The sequence below is a fragment of the Lupinus angustifolius genome, chromosome LG08 (genome assembly GCF_001865875.1).
Source record: "Lupinus angustifolius cultivar Tanjil chromosome LG08, LupAngTanjil_v1.0, whole genome shotgun sequence".
Lineage (NCBI taxonomy): Eukaryota > Viridiplantae > Streptophyta > Magnoliopsida > Fabales > Fabaceae > Lupinus > Lupinus angustifolius.
In genome coordinates this window covers 18472911-18481181 of record NC_032016.1, presented here as the reverse complement: position 1 = coordinate 18481181, position 8271 = coordinate 18472911, and positions in this window count along the sequence as shown.

The window sequence follows — 8271 nt, the reverse complement described above, 5'->3', positions numbered from 1 at the left end:
TCAAACTGCTTGTACCACTGTCTGGGAGACTGCTTCAACCCATATAGAGACTTCTTCAACTTGCAAACCAAGTGACTCTGTCCAGCTACACTGAACCCCTCTGGTTGTGTCATGTAAATTTCTCCTCTAATTCACCATGGGGAAAGGTAGTCTTCACATCTATCTGTTCTAAGTGCATATCCCGGCTGGCTACCAAGGCAAGCACTGCCCTGATAGAAGTGTGTCTCACCACTGGGGAGAAAATCTCATTGTAGTCGATCCCCTTCTGCTGTGAATACCCTTTTGCTACAAGACGAGCCTTGAATTTTTCCCCTTCTTTTTCTGATACTGCTGGCTTCCTCTTGTACACCCACTTTCACCCAACTGCACGTTTGTCTGGGGGCAATGGAACAAGCTCCCAAGTTTGGTTCTTGTGTAAAGACTCCATTTCCTCCATCATGGCACCTATCCATTGTTCTTTCTCCTGGCTGTTTATAGCCTCTTGAAAGCTACACAGATCTCCTGAACTGATATGGAGAGCAACTGAAGCCATATCCTCAAAGCCATATCTCTCTGGAGGTTTGATAGGACGTCGATCCCTGTCTCTAGCAAGTAGATACTCCTGCACACCTGAACTCTCTGCCTGAGAATCATCATGTTCTTGACTTGAACTAGTGCATGGTTCCTTGCCTTTATTCACCTGAACCATTTCATTCCTCACTGGAATCATATTTGAACCCAAAGTCTCTCCATTTGGCATGGGCACCTCTGTCAAAACTGACTGTTTCATCATGAAATCTTCATCAAACACTGCATCTCTGCTCAACACCACCTTTCTGGAAACTGGATCCCAGAACTTGAACCCCTTCACACCTTTGGTATATCCAATGAAGATACACCTCTTTGACTTAGGATCAAGTTTAGATCGTTCATCACTGGGTACATGTACATAAGCAGGACAACCAAATATGCGTAACATATTATAATTAACTGGGTTACCTGTCCATACTTCTTCTGCAACTTTACCATCCAATAAAGCATGTCGTGATCTATTGATGACATAACATGCCATACTAAGTGCCTCTGCCCAAAATCCTTTGGAAAGTCCAGCATTCAGTCTCATACTGGCTCTTTGTAAGAGTACTATTCATCCTCTCTGCAACACCATTCTGATGAGAAGTCTTCTTCACTAAAAAGTGTCTCTGAATGCCATGTTCCTCACAGAATTTTTGAAAATGTGAGTTTTTGTTCTTCTTCACTAAAAAATGTCTTTTCCCTTTGGTAGGACCTCATCCCCCTTGTCTCCTCCCATGCACTTGGCTCCCTTTCACATACAGACCATCACTCTGAGACCCTTCACCTACATTCTATCTTCTTTGAGTGTGGGACAGAAGTGCAGATGTGATCTCATCTAGTTTGATTGAGTCTTTCCTGTACGTCAATGTTGTCACCAAGTGTTCATAGGAATTTGGCAAAGAACACAGTAATATTATTGCTTTGTCCTCATCATCAACCTTCACATCAAGTTTCTGCAAGTCATTGATCACTTGATTAAAATTGTTGAGATGTTGTTGCAAATCAGCACCTTCCTGCATCTTCAGGCCATAGAGCATCTGTGTCAAATACAACTTATTTGTTAGAGACATGGACATGAACCGCTTCTCTAATGTCTCCCATACCTCTGTTGGTGACGTCAGATCCATAACATGATACATCACATCATCTGGTAGACAGAGTCGTATGGTTCCTGCAGCCTTCTCCTTCAACTCTTCCCAATCCAGTTGATCCATACCCTTTGGTTTATTCTCACGCAACGACTTTGATAGACCTTGTTGAGGCAATACATCCTAAACCCTCCATTTCCACAATCCGAAATTACCAATTCCATCGAACTTCCCCACTTCGAATTTGGCACGTGGGTTTAGAGCCATCTGATACCAATTGTTAGGAACAAGCGAACAATCAAATAGTAAAGAGTACAGAGATAAGAGAATAACACAAGAGATTTGGTAATGAGGTTCGACCAATTATGCCTACGTCCTCGGGAGCGTTGAGCGGCTACCACTATATATTATTAGAGAATAAGGATGAGTGTTTTACTATTCTTCTCCTTGTTACATTAGGTTTACATAACATCAATATATATAGCCCTCTACCCCAACCCCTTTACATCAGCCCAAGCCCATAACTTGTATTGCTGTTATCTAGAGATATGAGTCATTGCACAACAATCTCAACATCGTGGCTCAATCGAGGAGCTCGATGCCCAAATTATTAGATATTTATGGAACGACAAGTGTACCGTATCGTCCAAGTGATAAAATCCGGTAAAATACTGGAATATCGTCCTCAGGGAGCAAACTAGATTTTCACTAATTCCTACAAGAATGAATTGAGTGTATATTTACAATGGTGTTTTTATAAAATTTTGTGTTTAATTGTAAAAACTCATAAATTGAATGAAAAGCAAGTAAAATAAATTAGGATCGAAATGCATCTATCTTTCCCAATGACATCCATGGATTCAATTCCAAGTGAATTGAGAAGTTATTAATTCAGATGCACATATCATTCAAATCATTCACATCAATCCATTGAGTGTAAAATCCTTAGATAATTGCTCAAATACCAATTCCTTGGATATTTGACCAATTAACTAGCATTACGTTCCATGTAAAAGAAATACATGCATCATTCTCCATTCCTGGAGCAATGATGTATGAAGGAACATGATCCAGGTTCGGTGTCAAGTTTAACTTCCCATTTAAATTGAACCCAAGAACAACAAATTAGTAGCAAATTAAATTCATGCATTAAGAACGGGATTAACTTCCCACAATCAAATAGCAATTACAATAGAATCGAATCCAGGAGTACAAAGGTTAGAAGATTACATTTCGAATCCCTCAACAAAATCTAATCACTCATTCTCGCTATTACAACACTCGAATCATGAAATTATACAAGGAATAATATGAAGTAGAATCGTTTCCACGATTTCTATCCTAATCTCCATGTGTTTCTCTATACTTTCATGCTGAATATCTTCTGAAAAGTGAATAGTGTCCTTTCTAACTTTCGAAACCGCCAATATCAGTTCCAACTTCCACAGCCTCGCCCAAGCTTGAAATTCTCGCTTGGGCGAGTGAATAAGAGGCTCTCAGACTTGAGCACCTCACTTGAGCGAAGCATCCTTCGCTTGGGCGAGGATCCCTCGCTTGGGCAAGGATCCTTCGCTTAAGCGAGGATCAGGCAGGTCATCAGGGACTTTTTGCTCCACTTGTCGCTAGTATGAAGGAAGATGATCTAGGTTCGGTGTCAAGTTGAACTTCCCAATTAAACTTGAACCCAAGAACAAGAAATTAGTAGCAAATTAAATTCATGCATTAAGAACAATATTAACTTCCCAAAATCAAATAACAATTACAATGGAATCAAATCCAAGAGTACAAAGGTTAGATGATTACATTTCGAATCCCTCAACAAGATCTAATCACCCCTTCTCGCTATTACAACACTCGAATCATGAAATTATACAAGGAATAATGTGAAGTAGAATCGTTTCCATGATTTCTATCATAATTTCCTTGTGTTTCTCTCTACTTTCGTACTGAATATCTTTTGAAAAGTGAATAATGTCCTTTATGACTTCCAAAACAGCCAATATCAGTTCCAACTTTCACACCCTCGCCCAAGCTAGAGATTCTCGCTTGGGCGAGTAAATAAGAGGCTCTCAGACCTGAGCACCTCGCTTAGGCTAGGATCCTTCGGTTAAGCAAGGATCAGGCATGACATCATGTACTTTTTTGCTCCACTTGTCTCTTGGGTGATAGTATCTCACTTGGGCGAGGGACATCAATGATTTCTGGTGATTTTTCTCCTATTTGTGGCTTGGGCGAACCTCTCCTCGGTTGGACGAGGCTTATAGTGCTCAAAAGTACCAATCTTCTACTTTTTCTCCTTTTTTTCATAAATCTTTTCTTGAAATAACATAAACACATAAAATTTCCTACATATAATAAGATTACTAAGTTATCAGGAATCTTACATAGTTACAACATAAATGTGTATTAAGTGCCCCAAAAACATATGAATTTCCTTAACAATTTGGCACTTAACATAAATCAACAAACTTATACAATTACCTTTGTTCTTGCGCCTTACTCGGGCAAGGATTCCAATGATGACATCGTTAGTAAGGCGATGCCTAAAAATGATTATATGATACCACACAGTGATGTCGCCTGGCAGAGGCTTGGCATTATGGTCGTCCAAGGTAATTTAGCGATGGTTAGTAGTGGTAAGGATATTATTCCTCTATTACGTAATGACGTAAGATCGGGTCCCACAAGAAGCATTCCTTTGGGAGATGTCTTAGGTTGGACCGATCATGTAAAAGATTGATTAAAAGATTTAATCGGCTAACCTCAGTTAGTATGCATACTCATTATGAATAACGAAGTAGTGGAGAGGAAATTTATGGGAGACGGACGAGCCCCACGATGTTGAGGGTGAGTCTAGGTGAGACGAGTCCCTTGTATTCCTGGATCAGGTATTATGTTGGATTGGACAGTTTTCACAGCGCAAACTAGACGATCTCTGACAACCCCTCTTTGCAACCAGGATTGATGAGAAGGATGCCCAGAAAGTGTTTGATACGTCACCATCTTGAAATGGACAGTTCTTTGGAACAAATACATCATATATCCTTGCGAGGAATATTTTTGGTGCTTTCTAATCGGCTTGTTATGGGACTTGTACTATCGGTTATTTCTGAATAGTTTATTGGGAGGATATTGGTGTAATGATGGATGAAATAAACATAGCATTCATACATTGAGTTCATGGATATTGATTCTCATAGTTTGAGATATAAAATCATTCATCATTTGCATTTATGTATTCGAAATATATTGTGTATATTATGTGTGTCTATATGGATGTGATATTTTGTGTAATTCCATGTCGTCAATGGATAATATTCATTAGATGTGTTACTCCATTTTCTTCCCGCTTGTCTTCGGTTCACGTTCTTGTTCAGATGGACCATAAGGGGACATAGAGCACCGACGGGCACCAATACACCTACATAGGCCATTGTGTCTTAGAGCTGGAGATGGTTTGTGATGGCTCTACGATGTGCTTCCCCTCACATCATGCAGACTTGGAGGCTTCTTTCACTTTACCTGATTGGAGACCAGCACCTGTTGCATCATCCATTCAGTCTGTGATTCCTCACGGACCGATTGCTGCAGGGCCATCTACTAGGAGACGGAGTTGGGACGACGTGCTCAGTTCCCCACCATGGAGTAGAGCTGCTCGACGGATGATGCCTGATCTTCAGGCATATGTGGGAGCGGGGAGTAGGGCGCAGGGTTCATCCAATGACCCAAAAGAGGAGATGGAGGCTGAAGAGGAGGAGCTAGAAGCTGAAGAGGAGGACTATATGGAGTTAATCTATATAGAGGACTCCATTGAGGTGGTAGGCCTCTCCTCTGATTCTGAGATGGAAGAGGACCCAAGCGAGTGTTCTAGCGCACCCACGAACACTGGAGTTAGTCACTAGCAGCCATTTCCATTTCTATTTTACTTTTGAGGAGGGTATTTGTGTAGTGTACTTTTGATGTGTTGAATGGCTCAACCTATTTTGTATGTTTTCAGTTTAGACAAAGATTTTATTCCGCCTTCTTTTTCATACTAACATTTTCCGTTATTTCAATGAAGAATTATTCCAAGATATGTTGAGTTACTTTTGGTTACCATTAGGTAACGATTGTTGATTTTTCGGAAATTTAATGTTACTTAATGTGATATCCCGAAAAGGAATCGAATGTAAGGAAACGAATTTTATATTACATTAAAAAAATTACTCATTTTTGAGAAATGTTGTTGGAGTAATTCTGAACATTTATGTTTTCCTGTTTTGTTTGAGAGAAAAATATTCCACTTGAGGAGAAATTTTAGTATTAGCGATAATAACTATTTTCTTCTAATATAATAAACTGATTTATAAAGTTAAAATAAGCATTAAATGTTCAACAATGTGTTTTTTTACTGTTTTTTTATCTTCATTTTTTTTTGTACATAGTAAAAGCTAGAAACAAAATAAACAATAAACCACACTAAAACAAACCTCTCTGAATAAAACCTAGAATTTGTTTGATTCCATAAGAACATGCAAAAAACTTCCAATAACAAAGAACCAACATTGATTAGGGATGACAATGAGTCTAGATGAGTCCTGTAACGCCCCAAAAAATTCTTCTCAAAAACATTGCGGAAAAATGGGTAATTTTTTTTTTGAATAAAGAGATTGTATAAAATTGTTTCCTTTTAAAACCTTCCTTTTCCGGGACATCACTTTAAGTAACTAAAATGCGAAAAATCAACCTATCGTTATCGAATGATAACTTAACCTGATTCACAATTTCCTGAATAACACAATTCATATAAATGGTTAAGTCATCTTTAGTTCATACAAACTAAATCAACAAAGGCGGAAACTACATCGCCACTAAACATATACAAAATCCACATTACACAACCCCCATCAAAACAAAAAGGGGACATCGACTGACCCACAAGCCGACTCAGAAGATTCCAGGAATGATGGAACCCTCACTCGGATCCTCTTCCTCTTCTGAGTCAGACACGAGGTCGATCACCTCCACCGAACTCTCCACATTTACGAGCTCAATGACCTCGTCTTCCTCCTCTTCCTCCACTTCGTTATGCCACAACCCAGTGGCATAATTTGGTGGAGATGACATCCTCAGACTCGGAGTCTTGTTGCACGGACCTCCTCCAAGAACCCGGCTCCTCTGGGCTATGCTGGATGACGGAGCATCCAAACAATCTGCCCACGTCCTACGACCATGAGAGGGAACCGCGCCATCACTCCTAACTGGCGGGTGTCGGAGTCCTACATCTGGAGACATCAGTCCCGTTGGCGGCAATGTGAAAGAAGCGTCAATGTAAGCGTCGGGGTGGGGGATCATCATCGATGACCCGTTGTACTCCATGTGCAACGACAGACCGCAGGGGGCTGTGTAAGTGTATCGGTGCCCATCACTGACCCATTGTCCCGCGGGGGACATCGTGAAGTGATAGCCGCGAATGTGGGTGCTGTTGTTGGCCATCTGCATAGTAAACATATACAAAACAAGAAACAATACAACAGAGAGAGTAAGACATCTAATGAACATAAATTCATTGACGGCGTGAACTTACTCAGAATATTACACTCAGATATGAAAAATTTAAACATATAATTCATCAGTTATCATCAACATCATGAAGTAATACATAACTTACCAATTATTCCAACATTACCAATATATCAAATCATATAATCAATATTCTACTCATAACCATATCACACGTATAAACGTAGGAATACACAATGATTGTAGTTCGCCTGTGAGAATTCACTTTCACAATGATAATGTATGCCTGATATGTCATGATTATCCACCTTACACCAATATCCATCCAACATCCTAATCGGAAATAATCGAGAGTACAGGTCCCGTACCAAGCCGTTTTGTACCACCCGAAATAACATATCCTCGCAAGGAATTAAAATAGACCGATCGGTTCCCTCAGGAACAATCCTACCCGGACCTAGGTCGTACAAACGCTTTCAGGGCATCCCTCTCATCGATCTCGAATGCAATCCAGGGGTTGTCAGAGATTGCCTAGTTTGGCCTGTGAGAACTGTCCGATCCAACAGGGTACCTCCCCAGGAATACAAGGGACTCGTCTCACCCAGACTCTCCCTCAAGACAATGTTGGCGAATCACCGTCCAATCAGTGCCGTCCCTGCTTACATCACGGTGCTCTAAGACGTCCCGTCATTTCCTCTCCACTACTTCATGGTCACAATGCAATGCATTCTTAATCAGAATCAAATGCAAATGTATTAATCAAACACATGATCGGCCCATCCTTAAGCCATCTCCCGACAAGGAATGCTTCTCGTGGGACCCGATAGTACGTCAACCGTACATGCTCAAGGTAACATCTCAATCACAACAACCCATCACCGAATACTCCTGGACGGTCACATGACCAAGCCTCTTACGGTCGGTCGATCGTTGTTCAGTGATATCATGTATCCTTACTAGGGTATCCCCCTTAGTTCACGACCTCAGGTCGGATACTTGTCAAACAAGGCATAAACACAAACAATGCTTTTATACCTCTGTGGAGTCATGCCTCACATCTAAGCCATGATCTCATTCCACAATCTTTATATCACAACACACCCTACCCGGGTTCATCACATGGTTC